This window comes from Podarcis liolepis (genome assembly GCF_965112155.1).
Source record: "Podarcis liolepis genome assembly, chromosome: 3".
NCBI classification, from domain to species: Eukaryota; Metazoa; Chordata; class Lepidosauria; order Squamata; family Lacertidae; genus Podarcis; species Podarcis liolepis.
The window spans coordinates 28,353,906-28,369,903 of NC_139557.1; positions in this window are offsets into that span (position 1 = coordinate 28,353,906).

Consider the following 15,998-nt stretch of genomic DNA (forward strand, 5'->3'; position numbering starts at 1 on the left):
AGGCTCCTTGGCTTCAGCGATAGCAATGCGCTCCGGAGGCTTCGCATTGCTTTTGCTGAAGCCTGGAGAGCGAGAGGGGTCGGTGCGCACCGACCCCTCTCGCTCTCCAGGCTTCAGGGATAACCGCCTGAAGCCTTTGGAGCGCAGCACGAGAGTCTTGGAAGGGGCTCCGTTTTCCATGCCGCTTCGCTGAAGGGGCGCTGAGCAGAGAGGGGGAGATTTATTTTCTTGTTCTCCCCCTCTAAAACAAGGTCCTATGGTCCTATGCGCCCTATAGAGCGAAGAATACGTTAATTTTGGCGAAGAGCCATAGCTCAGTGGTGAAACATCTGCCTTGCCTGCAGAAGGTCTCAGGTTTAATCCCCAGTTAGGGCAGAGAGCTTCCCCTCCCAGAAACCCTAGCAGCGGTTCTCAACCTGTGGGTCCCCAGATGTTGTTGGACTACAACTCCCATCATTCCTGAGCTCTGGCCTTGCTAGCTAGGGATGATGGGAGTTGTAGTCCAACAACATCTGGGGACCCACAGGTTGAGAACCGCTGCGAGAGTCGCTGCCAGCGAGTGTAGACAATATTGAGCTAGATGGGCCAGAGGTCTGACTCTGTATAAGGCAGCTCTATGTTCCTATGGACATAGGAAACAAGGGAAAACAGTGGTTACACACAGGCTTTTTTGTTACTGAGGAAACAATGCTCCGTACCATGCCCCCACCCCAATCCTACGTCTTTCTAAACCCATTAAAGAACTTGCCCATTATATCTGTTGCATTCCATTTCCTTTCTTCTTGTCATTTTAAATCTGCAGGAATTATACCATTCCCATGATTGTGTGTGTGTGTGTGTGTGTAATGGTATCTTCGCAGGTAATGAAAAAGTAGAGGCAAGCCTCTTGCCAAGTGAGGCATATAATAATGCCGCAATTCTCTCTGCCTGCGAACTCAACTTGAGGAGCCTTTGCAGATCAACCCTTTTAAAAATAAATCTTTTGTTTTTAATTGATCTGAAGAGAGACCTGAGTTCTGCCCCTCCCAGTCTCTCCCCTCTCTTTGCCCTTCTGGAAGTGGCTGTTAATCAGGGCTCCTCTCACACTAGAGCAGAGTGCCGCATCTGTAATGTGCCCACTCCTTTACGGGAGGGGAGGGGAGGGGAGCCTGCGCATTTGTGATTTATAATTTTTAAATGGGTCATTTAAGATGTGCAATAAATGAAATAATTATTCAGGATGGCAATAACTCTCTTGAATGTGATGTTAATGCAATCAACCATTTATTGAAGTGATAACAAGCTAGGCTGTTAGCTAGTAAACAGGTAATTAAGTGTCTAACTATGTGGTCAACGCATCCTGTAAGAGATATTTTTTTCTTCTTCTTTAAGGGCTTGTGGAAAGGTGCCTGTTCAGGCTGAATATGTTGTTATCTACATAATTCTCTCTCTCTCTCTCTCTCACACACACACACACACACACTTTGGGCTCCTTTACATACAAGTGCTTTAGCATGAGGGTCTCAAAAGTCCTTTCATCCACAATGGCTCAGTTGAAGACACTGGGTATGATTTAACTCACATACCCTCCAACATTTAAACAATAAGTGATTATTATTATTATTATTATTATTATTATTATTATTATTATTATTTTAATTAATTAATTAATTAATAATAATAATAATAATAATAATAATAATAATAAAAAAAGAATCTTCTAGAACAGCAAGCTTCAATGCTTTAAAAACAACTACAACAACAACATTTCTTCCAGCTTCCCAGGCTCTGAATTTGTCAATAGGAGATGTTTGGCCAGCATGACTTGGTCTTATGATCCAGTTATGCCACTCATGTTGTCCTTGTGATTCTTAATAGAAAAAACATATGTCCAAACAGAACCGCTAATGCTTTAGAAACACCTGTGTACCAGGTGCTAAGGCAAACAAAATGCAGGGGAAATGCATATTTTTTTTGGGGGGGGCCACTGCAGACTTATCAGAGGGCCTGCTCCCACACACTTGCCGCAATCTCACTTGAGACGTAGAACCTCATGAGTCACAAAGGAAAAGTTCCTATTTCAGTTCTGAAATTAAAATTTCCACATTTCTGAAATTACATCATGGCCCACACTTGCAACATTCCTCTCATGTTCCACCACCCACCCTTGAGGATATTTTTCTTTCATATCATACCCATTCCAAAGAAGAGTCCCACAAAGGTTCGTCCTAAAAAAACCCCAACACAAATGGTATTACGCTGTGGATATTTTGATTTTTATAAATCTATTGCAGAGACGGGGAAGCTCAGGCCCAGGGGATGGACTGGCTGGATGCCCATGTTATGGACTGGCTGGATGCAGAAGAGTGCTGGGAGGCACCGGCTGAGGAACCCCCAAGGGAAGCCCCAGGGGGAAAGGCTCAGAGCCAGGGGAATGGTGGTGGGATGACGATGTGTGGTCAGAAGGAGAAGAGGGAGAAGACTGGGAGGAGGAGGTGTTGGAAGCTGAAAACAAGGTTTAGTGAGCAGGAAGAGGCTGTGGCAGAGGGCAGTACAGAATCAGAGGCTGGAGAGGAGGGAGACCAGGAAAGAGATTAGGCAGGCCGCTGAAGAATCCAGGGAGTCTTCCCCTCCTGTTGCATCCAGCACCCCTCCTCCCTGGTCTCCCAGAACACACAGAGAAATGAAGAGGGTGCAGCAACGGAAAGGTAAGATGATGAAGCCTTAGGTTGCTGGGGAAGGAACTGGGGGAGGAGCCTCAGAGAGTAGTGGGAAGTCTTCAGCCCTCACAACTGTTTCATTGGGGCAAGACCTACTGAGTTGAGTTGCTGTGACCACTAGGACTGAGCTGTTTTGGTTTTTTTTGAATGAAGAGTTGACAACAGTGACATTAGGTGCTTTTATTGCTTTTATTGCTTTTATTGCTGACCTCCACCTGATTCCAGCTCCCAACACTGCAGTGCTGTGGGCCTCTGCAACTAACTCTTGGAAGTATCCTCAGTAACTCTACTTCACAGGCTAGAATGTGTCCTCCAACTCTAATGATGCCTCTTGCTTGCAAAATCCCAAAATGTTCCTTTGTGACTCTTCCCACTTTTGCCTTCCCCCCACCCTCACTCGCATGTGACCTTTGGGAATTTGCTCCGAAGGAAAGGTGGCCCATGATCTGAAAAGGTTCCCCATCCCTGTTCTTATGGGACTGGCATGGCTGCATGTATGTTATAGATAAACCAGTTCATTTTAAAGCTTTATTTTTCTGCCCCTTTCCATTGCGAAACAATGAATTATCTCCCCAAAGTCAATTTCTCTTTCAACTTCACACTCAATAGACAAAATAGCTAAGTGATTTAACTGTTCTTGCTCCATAATGAAACACCTGCAGTTTTTGATGAGTGCTAGCCTGCTGAAACTTCTTTCAGGGCCTGCCACAGTCACTGGCAGTGTGAAAAAAATCCATATGGCTAGGCACACCACTGAAAATTAGTTGCAGTTGGGGTTTTTTTTTTTGTTTTTGTGTGTGTGTGTGTTTTAAAGAAAATAATATTCATTTAGTAAGATGTGTGGGGGTAGTTCATAGCCTTTTTCAAAAGCAGACTTGAAGATCTTTTGTCAAAAGCAATGGTTCACAAATAAAATTCCTTGAAAGATCTGTGGAGTAGACTTTTGTAAGTTTTTATTACAGTGGTACCTCCAGAGGTCCATTCTTAACCTGAAACCGTTCTTAACCTGAGGTGTGCTTTCGCTAGGGGGGCTCCTGCTGCCACTGCGTGATTTCCGTTCTCAACCCCGAGGTACTACTTCCGGGTTAGCGGAGTTTGTAACCTGACATGTTTGTAACCTGAAGTGTCTGTAACCCAAGGTACCATTGTATTTGTATTTGCAACCCAAAAAATGGCAGGATGGTATGTGGGTGTGAATGTGATACCAAGCTGGTTTTGTACTATGTGAAGAAGCCAGAAGCATCCCAAGTGATGTTTTCGGATGCTCCCCACTTTTCCCACCTGGCTGGGAATATGACTTTTGCAGCACATAGTGTCACTTCCATAGTATCTAGACTTGGTGTTACATATGAACCAGTGACGGTCTTTTAAAATGAACTCTGATTAGCTAAATAAGCCACCTTCAAAACCATGGTTTGTGCATAACGACAAGCTGTGATTCTTTGAAAGTGAATCTAAATGCTGCAGAACTCTTTCTTCCAGATGCACAGGAGGAGAAATACGGGGGAGAATGCACAAGTCTGGTGCTTGGCTCATGAACATAGCATTAAAACCATGGTTTAGCATGATATGCAAACAAGCCTATTTCATCACATAGGATAGGTTTTTGCTCACCACTAGGTTTTATGTGCAAGCTCATTGTATATATATATATATAACTGAACTATCCCTAATCAGAAACGAACTACATAAGAAAAGATACCTACTAAACCAAACCAACAAAGATCTGCTCACTCTTCACCTCAAACTCTGTAACAAAATCCACCCTGCACTCTGGGACAAATGCAAACAACTAGCCGTTTGGAGAGCTGAAACTGAGTCCTCACATAAGACAGACACACACACCAACAAACTCCACAAACTAGAGAAACGCCAGAAGCCCAGCCACCCTCCACAACAACCCATGAAACAAACAGTACATAACATATCAGACAGGATCCTCACCTCAACTGAAACCAAAGTACTCTCCAAAGGTTTCAACTTTGCAGTCGCCCCGAGACGCATCCCCACGGAAAACATCATATGCGGAGTCGAAGCTAGCCTAACCAAAATCAACCCAGATGAAGCCAATAAAATCAGACTTGAAGTCACCAACATCCTCTGCTCCAGCAAACCACCCAGAAGCAATTTACACAAAGAAGAACAGAAAGCACTCACCAACCTGAGGAAAGACAACAACATAATCATTCTCCCAGCAGACAAAGGTAATGCCACTGTTGTGATGAACACATCGGACTACCAAGCAAAACTATCAAATCTACTCCAAGACCCTACCTACCAACCTATAAAAACAGATCCCACCACCTATCTGGAAAAAACCACCAAATCCAAAATAAAAGCCTCTCCTATCAGTGAAGAAATCCAGCTAAGAATCATCCCCAGAGAAAAATCATCCAGATGCCCCAAACTCTACGGTCTCCCCAAGATACACAAAGAAGGAACACCACTCAGACCAATAGTCAGCTCCATAGGCTCACCTCTACAAAATCTCGCTAAATTTCTCGCTAAGCAACTTCAGCCCTATGCAGAATCTATCGCTTCACACGTTACAAACTCCTTCCAGTTCATAGAAACAATAAAGAAGCAAAACCTACATCCCGATGACCTACTTGTGAGCTTCGATGTTGTATCTCTCTTCACACAAGTGCCCATTAATGAAGCCTTGACAGCCATTCAAAACAAATACAATCCCCCCGAATACATCCTGGACCTGACCAACCACTGCCTAACCAACACGTACTTCATCCACAATGGACAAAGATACAAACAGATAGAAGGAGCACCTATGGGATCACCCCTCTCACCGGTCATCGCAAATCTGTACATGGAACACTTTGAAACCAATGCTTTAGACAAGTCAGAACACAAACCCAAACTTTGGCTCAGATATGTTGACGACACCTTTGTAATTTGGCCACACGGGAAGGAAAAACTAGATAGCTTCCTCACACATCTCAACAGCCTACACCCCAAAATACAATTCACTATGGAAATAGAAGCCAACAACCAACTTCCCTTCCTTGACGTCCTAATCTACAAAAAACCTGATGGCTCCCTAGGACACACTATCTACCGGAAAAAAACACACACCAACCGCTACTTACATGCACAATCACACCACCACCCTGCACAAATAAACTCCGTAGCCAAGACTCTCATCTCCAGAACCAAACGCCTGGCTGACAAAGACCACTTGACAACTGAGTTACAGAATCTCTCAAATGTGTTAATCGCCAACGGATACCAGCAAAACAGGGTTACGAAGCTAATCCAAAAAGAAACACCCCCCAAAAACCAAGACACAGAAGAAAACAATGGCATGGCCCTCCTTCCTTATATCAAGGGCACTACAGATAAAATTAGCAAAATCCTCCATAAACACAATATCAAAACAGCCTTTTGCACCAACCAAAAAATAGCCAATATCCTCAGAAACCCCAAAGATAAAATCCAGTTAGAAAACCAAGGGGTCTATGAAATACCCTGCAAAGTCTGCCCAGCCACGTACATTGGACAAACAAACAGACGAATAAATGCACGTATCGCAGAACACAAGAATGCCGTCAAAAAAGAAGAAAAAACTTCCTCTCTTTACCAACACATGAAAGAAACAGGACACGAAATTAATTTTGTAGATTCCAAATTGCTCTTTAACATGGAACATCACCACAAGAGAATAATCATGGAAGCCATCGAGATAGAGAAACACCCTCACAACATGAACAAGCGTGACGACACGTCCCGCCTGCCAGACATCTGGAAATTAGCCCTCCCCACAAAAACCGACACCAGAACCAGAGGCACACAGAACGCCATCTCCAATCAACCACACCAGACCCAAACCCAGACCCTCTCCACAGATAAATTACAGACACCATCCAGTAGCCAAACCATAGTGGCACCTCCGGATGCTGCACCCCCCTGCAATCCCTACACAGATCTGGCTGGCACAGGGCACAAAACCACAGCTCGCCCCTATACACGAAGCCAAGCCAGAGCACAACTAAGTGCAGTACAGCCATCTTCTCAGAAAAACTCTTCACAAGCTCAAGAGGTCAAGACACGAAAGCTTTAGCAACTAATCCACACCTAATGACCCTCCTAAGTGGTACTCAGAATATCACTCAAGAAATCACTCAAGATATCCCTCAAGTAATTAATGAACAAAAGAAGAAAAGGCACACTAACCTGGGAACTTCCTCTCTGCCCAGAACGTTGGAGGCTATACACCACACCCCCTCAACAGTATTTATAGGAACTCAAACACTGAGATCCTGCTCTGTTCCAGTAACAAGAAGCCGAAAGTACCAGCCTGAAGATGACGAGTGAGACCTCGTCGAAACGTCGCCTAGACACCCCAACTCTTACACGGGAAGACACCCGAAGACACCAAAACCTGCATATATATATATATATATATATTTGCTTTCGTAGATTTTCACGGGTACAGGAATGCAGGTTTTGGTGTCTTCTTTTGGTGTCCTCTCCGCCCAGAACGTTGGAGGCTATACACCACACCCCCTCAACAGTATTTATAGGAACTCAAACACTGAGATCCTGCTCTGTTCCAGTAACAAGAAGCCGAAAGCACCAGCCTGAAGATGACGAGTGAGACCTCGTCGAAACGTTGCCTAGACACCCCAACTCTTACACGGGAAGACACCCGAAGACACCAAAACCTGCATATATATATATATATATATATATATATATATATATATATATATATATATGAAATATATCATTTATTTGACATTATTTTATTGGGTTTTTTTAATTTAATAACAAATATATAACATAAAACATTCCATACTCCATCCCCAGGTATCAGGTTGTACATTAACATAATTTAAATTTTTTAATCCATACATGTTATGCAAATGCCTATCATATAATGTGCCAGGGATAGCACAAAAGTTGTTTTATTCACGACAGAAGAATATACACCCAGGTTCCACTATCAGAATGCTTGTAATCTGAAATCTCAGTTACTCAAACACAAAGGATTATACCCAAACCTTGCCACACAAACGGCTGATTCAGATATCTGAACAGCCAGAGTTTGCCCACTTGCTTACTTGTTTGTGTTTTGCTGGTTGGCGGCAGTTGTTTGGGGCAGAAAGAGTGGTGGGTGGGAGACAGAATGGACAAATCACATATTAGAAATGTTTCCATAGGAAATAATGGAAATCACCAGCTTGTTAAGTGAACAAACAATTTCCTGGGAACACATTGTGTTCGGAAACCAGGACCCACATGTGGTTCAAGCTGTTTCCTCTCCCTCCCCTCCCTACGGTAGCCATATCTGTAAAGATGCTTTGGGGAGTTTATCTTTAAGAGCAGTTTCATTTGCATATTAAATCAATAGCGTTCTTTTTTTATATATTATATTGTATTTTGTCATGTGTCTCTCCCAATTACATCTATAAATAGATGATGAGTAGGATGAGGTTCAAGCGTCTTTTTGAATAGGAACTGATGGTGGAACTAGAACAGGGGTCAACAACCTAAGGCCCATGGACCACAAGCAGCCCACAGAGACAGAGAAGAAAAGTCTGTGGGTTGGGCTAGTCTGGTGTGAGAGAGTGAGAGAATTTGTTAAGAGGAGTCAGTCAAACAGTTGAGATAATCAGTCAGAAGGCATTAGGAAGGTATAGGCTGGTAAAGAAACTAAAGTTAAGATACTGACAGGAATATTATCTGAGAAACCGTAAACTTGTTAATGTTTGTAAAATAAACTTGTTTATTTGGTTCACTTTTAACAACTGTCTGGACTCAGTGTTTTACCCGAAAGAAATGGGTTGGTCGAAGCGGGGAAGCGAGCACAGTGGTGGCACAGGGATCAATAGACCGTTAAACATCCGGGGACCCTGTGTGATCACCACAGTAAGCCTTGCCGACCCCTCACTAGAACATGAAGGGGTTCTAGGAGTAGGTGAGAAAAGACAAGAACTCTTTCCATACCCTCCAACATTTCTTGGGACGTCTTATTCAACAACAACAACAATTTTATTATTGATACCCTATTTGACTGCCACTCTAGGCAGCTTCCAACATATAAAAAAACATAATAAAGCATTAAACATTGAAAAACTTCTCTATACAGGGCTGCCTTCAGATATCTTCTAAATGTTGTATGGTTACTTATCTCCTCGGTTCGGGGGTCTCATAACTCCATACCTTCCAACATTTCTCCGATGAAAATAGGGATGTCCTAAGGAAAAGTGGAGCATTCTGGGATCAAATAAAAAACCAGGCTGGCTTCCGTGAATCCAGGATTGTCCCTGGAAAATAGAGACACTTGGAAGGTCTGTCTTTCTCTGTGTGGAGAGACAAAAGCATCTTGGACATCCTAGTTTAGCGGGGGGCAGGGAATCATCTTGGGGATTGTGGCAGCATTTTATAGAATTCTGAATGGTTTTGAGAAAATGATGGAAGAGAGAACTTTTCTCGTTTTCTCCTAACACCAGATATGGGGTCACAAATAACACTGAGTAGGACAGATTCTGGAGAAAGAACCTTTTTCACTCCCAGGGTGTAATTAAATTTATGAAATTTGCTACCAAAAGTTGTAGGGCCAGTCACTGGCTTGGTTGGCTTTAGAAGGAGATTAGACAAATTCATCGGTCTGTCAACAGGGGTTAGCCATGATAACTATATCCCGAAGCACCATGAAAGCACTAGCTGCTCAAAGAAAGCAACGAGTGTCCTGCATGCAGCTTTCCTTAAATTTCTAGAAACAGGGTTCCAGTAGTAGATAGGTAGCCGTGTTGGTCTGCCATAGTCAAAATAAAAAAAATTCCTTCCAGTAGCACCTTAAAAACCAACTAAGTTAGTTCTTGGTATGAGCTTTCGTGTGCATGCACACTTCTTCAGATACCTCTGATTTTTTTATAGAAACAGGGTGATAGACTAGAATGACCTTCCTTTCTGATCCAGCAAGGCCTTTTTATGTTTTTACTGTTGTCTGATCATCTGTTCCTCTAAACAGAAGGTGTGTTTGTGACAACTGATGATTCAGGGCAGATCATCCAGTGTCTGAGGTGAGTACAGAAATGTTGGCAAAGAACATCGCTGGGAGAAAAAGTTGCAGCCAGCACCATTATTTCTTTTAAAAGATGCTTTTAATATGTCAGTTATCATTAACTCTGATTTCCCCCCTGCTACATCACCGACAGGAAAATTATCAAAATAAAAAAATTCCTTCCAGTAGCACCTTAAAGACCAACTAAGTTAGTTCTTGGTATGAGCTTTCGTGTGCATGCACACTTCTTCAGATACCAATACTTCTTCAGAATACCAATGGTATTCTTCAGATACCAGTGTGCATGCACATGAAAGCTCATACCAAGAACTAACTTAGTTGGTCTTTAAGGTGCTACTGGAAGGAATTTTTTTATTTTGACTATGGCAGACCAACACGGCTACCTATCTGTAACAGGAAAATTATCATGTCTCTACCTGCATATTTAGTGCCTACTTTACCTCCCCTGGAATAAACAAAAGGGGTAATACCCAGTCCCTATCCGCAACAATATATTTTTGTTCTGCTGGGTATGTTTTTAATATTTTTTAAAAAAAAAGAAAAAAGAAAAACAATACTAATTAGAACTGCAGTTACCAGATCAGAAGAGCTGGTTTTCCAGAAAATAAGGGATTTTGGTTTTACTCTTTGCTGTTGTTTTGTTAATCCTCCTCCATTGCTATTCTTGTTATCCAGAACTCCCTTCAGCATAATAAAGATACAATACAATATTAATGAAATAAAAGCACTTCTTCTACTTTATTAAATAATGAAGTAGTGTAATGGGCTGATGGCGAGAGTCGTCCGTCACAAGCATATAGCCTCACACAATTTTCCACACAATTTTCTCTCTTCCCTACTTCCTGCCCTTTGAGCTGGCTAGATATTTTGATTCAGGCATGATAAGCACCACAGATGTCTGGGTAAAACAGCTGCAAAATGCACACAAAGAGAAAGAGAGAGATTGGAAAAGAAAGGTAAAGGTGGGAACTGACTTCTCACCTTCTGCCTTTTTGCAACACAATAACTATGATCTCTGTTTCCAAAGAAACCTATTTGCAAACTCTGGACCAGAGGCTATTTATTAATTTTCCAGCCAGCTTGATAGCTTTTGGGGAATGTTTCTAAATTGAATTTGTATGCATATATGGCAGACTGTTCTGATTCCAAAGGACAGGTAACAATAACTTAAAATTAGCGCCAAAAGCACTAATGTGTTTAATATGTAAATCAATTTAAAAAGGAATTGATTAGTCAGCAGGGCCTAATCTTGATTTAGGAGGGCAAATTGGAGCTGCAAGCTGAAAGCACAGTGGTGTTTTGTTTTGTTTTTCTGGAGCATCAGAAATATTACAGATGGCCTTTGCTATTTTTCTTCATACAAAAACTATCATAGGTTTCCTTCAATATCCTCCAAAAGGAATAATCAAAAATGTTGAAGTTTTGGTTGTGCGCAGTTACTTGAATTGAAAAAAAATATGAAGAAACTCAAAATATTGAATTGTTTGATAGCACTAATTAAAATGGACACAAAACCAACACAAAATATGCTCCACTTTTTTTGGTCAAAACTGCAGTCCTGTGGTTTCTATGTGTGCAATGCATAGCACACTTGTTTTACCTACATACTGGATTTGACATCCTCCTCTTTTGATGTAGGCTATTACAGGACCTGCAGGTGATGTTCTGTTTGTTGTAATATGGTCTCTTCATCCTGGTGCTTTTGAAGGTTCATCCATGAGATGAACACAGGCGACACAATGTTTGGAATTACAAGGATGTAATCTAGCCTTGCTGCTAGATCGCTGAAGTACAGCTCTCACTAACAGTCTGCACAGATTTGGAGGCTGGGGGAAAACTATAATAGGAGGCTTGTTGATAGCTTTAGCAAGACAGTCAGAGTTTGCTAACAACAGGTAGCTTTCTCTGATTGTCAGCTTATAGTTTGAAGCCGCTGGGTGGAAATCTACCGCAAATGGTAGCACACAGTACACCAAAGCCTATAAGAACCAAGTCAGTCAAAATGTACATCATACCAATCCCCAAAATGTACCTTGGGGTGGGGGATCACTTGGAATTAGCAATGTATTTGAAGCTCATCATTTACTGGTCTGGAGCACAAATTTCCCTGGGAAGAGGGACTGATGGTTAAACCATTTTGAGAATTCTAGCTCTGTGAGGGAGTCTCTCCACAACTCTCAGCACCCTTAACAAACTACGCTGCCCAGTAGTAGATAGGTAGCCGTGTTGGTCTGCCATAGTCAAAATAAAAAAATTCCTTCCAGTAGCACCTTAAAGACCAACTAAGTTAGTTCTTGGTATGAGCTTTCGTGTGCATCTGAAGAAGTGTGCATGCACACGAAAGCTCATACCAAGAACTAACTTAGTTTTTTTACTTAGTTTTTTAACTTAGAATTTTTTTATTTACGCTGCCCAGGATTCTTTGGGAGAAACCATGACTATTAAAGAGGCACGATGTTGCTTTAAATGAATAGTGTGGATGGGATTTGTCATGCGCTCCCCAGAATTCTTCTGCATCTTGAAATGCACAATGAGTTTGTGTGCAGGCTCATGTGCTGCCAAGCATTCAGCGAACCAGACATCTAAAACCAGGAGCTTTGTAGGTATATGAGCAAAAGTTCTGTAGTGTTAAAGGACTATTGATGAAAGTTCTGTTGATTATTGTGAAATGCCGCAGCGGTTTGTAAGCGCATGCGCCCACTTTCTTCAGTATTAAGTCCTTACTCTCATTGAGTGAGTAACCAGGCTTGCTGACCAGGGCCGTCTTACCCATAGGCGCTAGGGGTGTGGGGCACCCGGGCACCAGGCTCTCAGGGGCGCCAGGCCAAGAGTCGGGGCCTGGGAAGAGCCGACAGCTGCTGCTGAGCAGAGCATAGCCCGTCAGAGCACCGCATCTCTTCTGCTGCAGGCAAGCGAGGCTCTGAGGCAGCTGGTCAGCTCCGCCCTCCTGTGCACCTGGGATTGGGGGGCTGCCAAGAGGCCCACCCAGCACACGCTGCTCACACAAGCCTCGGGCTTGACTGTTGTTGTGCTGGGCTCTGTTTGCCCCCCCCCCCCAGGTGCCTGGCCCTGGCCTTGCTCTGCCACTGCCGCCTCAGGCTCCTTTGTTGTTGCTGAGGCAGCTGGCCAGGCCAACTCTGCCATGCGCGCCTCGCTGGCCCACCCTTAAAAAGGTCAACAACTTTGGGGTCCCCCCCCAAAAAGGTTGACAACTCTGGGCAACCTGGGGGGGGGGCACCGGGCAGATCTTTCCACCCTGGCAACACATATGCTTAAAATGGCCCTGTAAATGACCCAAGAGCTTTTAGTTGGGTAGGTATTTTTTCCTCTGTTTTGGTCAGTTATCTCCAATATTCCTTGAAAACATTTTACATGGGTGATGTCTCCCATATAGATTTAAACAAAACCCCTCTTTTGTTCAGGTGTGTGGGTGTTTTTTTTTTTTGGTGGGTGGGAACTAAATTGCAAAGCAGCTCTCTGTTATGGCTGGTGCTGGAAACTACAGTTTTAAGGGATTGGTGCTATAAAGCACATACCTGCAGCTGCATCAGTGTCCGTGGACCAACATTGCCAGTTGCAAAAGAAAAACAGATGAGCTTCTCCCATCATTTGCCAAGAAAGCTTCTAATGACTGAGCCAATTCCAAACCGAGCCAGATGAGCTTAGCCATCACTACTTGGAACAGGATTCTCCTTGTGTTTCCTGTACAACTTGTGTGCTGTGCCTAAATGAAAATAGGTATTCCTGTGCAATTTGACCTACATAAATCTCATTGAGGAGATCTTTGCAACTCCAAACCATATTCCAATCGCATTTCCCTACCCCTTAACACAATCCTCCTGTAAATCCCTTTTTTTCCAATCCTGTAAATTCCTGCTATATGTAGCCTGACATCTCGAAGGACACACTTTCCTACAGACCTTTATCATTTTCACCAGGGGAGGGAAGCAATACTGAAAAGGCTGTCTGCAGGGAAGTGCCTTACTGCTGCAGTTTGTCAATATCACTGAAAAAGGTGATGAAATCGACAATATTTTCTTAACATTTGGGAAAAGGAGCTGCAGAGCACTAGATAGGGTGACTCCTTTTTAAAAAGTACTAGGTCCTCTGGGTGAATGTGTTATTTTGCTTGGCGCTATTGATTTCACATCACCTTCTGAAAGATACAATACTTGCACACCCAGAGTTTGCACACCCACAAATGCACTTACACTGCAATCATGAATGCTAGAAGAGAACGCACATTTTAAAAGAGGAAGGAGAAGTGTGTTTTCCAGCAATAAAACATTATGTGCTATTTGTTCTGCTTTAAAAAAGGAAAAAAAGAGCATAAAGCCAGGATATTCTCAAGCCTCAAAAATGCAATTTATCAAAATCCTGTAAATAATGCTGTTTACAAAATCCTATAAACAGAAATCCTAGCCACTGGAAAAAGTACAATTGAGTTAAATCATGCAATGTAATCCCAATAACATAAATATTAAACACAGCTCCACTAATGCAAAAGAAAAATAAAATATCTAGGAAAATTCTGGTCAACAGTACAATTCTATACATGTCTATGTAGAAGTAAGCTTCATTGAACTCAGTGAGGCTTACCTCACAGTAAACATAGATAGGACAGCACTCCTCGCTATAGCATGGTTGTTGTTTGTTGTTTAGTCGTTTAGTCGTGTCCGACTCTTCGTGACCCCATGGACCAGAGCACGCCAGGCACTTCTGTCCTCCACTGCCTCCCGCAGTTTGATCAAACTCATGCTGGTAGCTTCAAGAACACCATCCAACCATCTCATTCTCTGTCGTCCCCTTCTCCTTGTGCCCTCCATCTTTCCCAACATCAGGGTCTTTCCAGGGAGTCTTCTCTTCTCATGAAGTGGCCAAAGTATTGGAGCCTCAGCTTCAGGATCTGTCCTTCCAGTGAGCACTCAGGTCTGATTTCCTTCAGAATGGAGCGGTTTGATCTTCTTGCAATCCATGGGACTCTCAAGAGTCTTCTCCAGCACCATAATTCAAAAGCATCAATTTTTCGACGATCAGCCTTCTTTATGGTCCGATCGTCGAAGAATATAGCATGGTTAGACTTTATGATAATGATCTAAGGAGTTCATTTAAACAACTGTTTGGCAGCGATCAGTCCACATGATTAATGGTTCACCTGATCAGTTTCAGTTCAATTTGGATATAAACCATTGGAGAATAGAGACTAAAAAACAACTTTCTGGCTTCAACAGAGGAGTATCAATTACAGCTGGCAACTCCGATGTTGAAGGATATGCCTAATGGCAGGGCCTGCATGCAGGAAGTTGACTTCTGCCATCAGTCCATCTTAGCCCCATTTTGTCTCCTCCGAGTGGTGGCAGCCTCAGGCAGAGGCCTCCCTCATCACCTGTTCCCTGATCCTTCCACCTGGAGGTGAGCCCCATTAAGCACAAATGCAAGTCTGTACTCCTCTCCTACTCCATAACAAGGGTGCATTCTTGTTATCAAAAAGGAAAGGGAAAAACAGATCAGCAAAGGAAGCCTCTTTCCTCTCCTCAGTGTTTCACTGCATAATTAAAACTCAGAAGAAGAAAATGAGCAGAAGAAGAGAAAGAAGAAAAGGGAGAGAAGGACACAGATGTTTCCCTCAATCAACTTTAAAGTGTCCTAAATTTGTATAGGCTGTGAATATATTTCATGCCCCGCTCACTTAGAATTAGCGTGAGAAGTCATCGCAGAGTGAACACAGGCAACTGGGTGAATTTCAGTCTGCTACCACAGAAAAGCAGCCACTTATGTTGTTTGATGTCAGCTGCAGTCACATCAAGGCAGACATCTTTTAGAAGACTAGCAAAAGAACGTCATTTTTGACATGGCCGCCTGTCCCTTTCCACAGCTCAAATGACAGGATTCAGAGTATGCTTCCTGTTTCTCGGTGTATCTAACGAACCCAGGTGCAGAGAGGACTCTCCTAGGCTCCTCTTTGAAGAATGTCAGATCAGCTCTGGGGTTTTTTGGGTGTTTTTTAAAAACTGCTTCTTTGGACCGGATGACATGTTGCACCACGCTGGATTTCAGGCAACAGATAGCACTTTGGGGACTCAGGATCACCAATATAGATGAAAGATAGGAATAAAAAATTAAGTTTATGCGGGCCTATGCACCACCAGGGAACAAAAGCAGACTACAACATTACAAACACAAGAGTTAAAGGTATTTCTGTTGTACAACTATGCTATTCTATTTGATTTTTTTATATAAAAAAACACCACAGG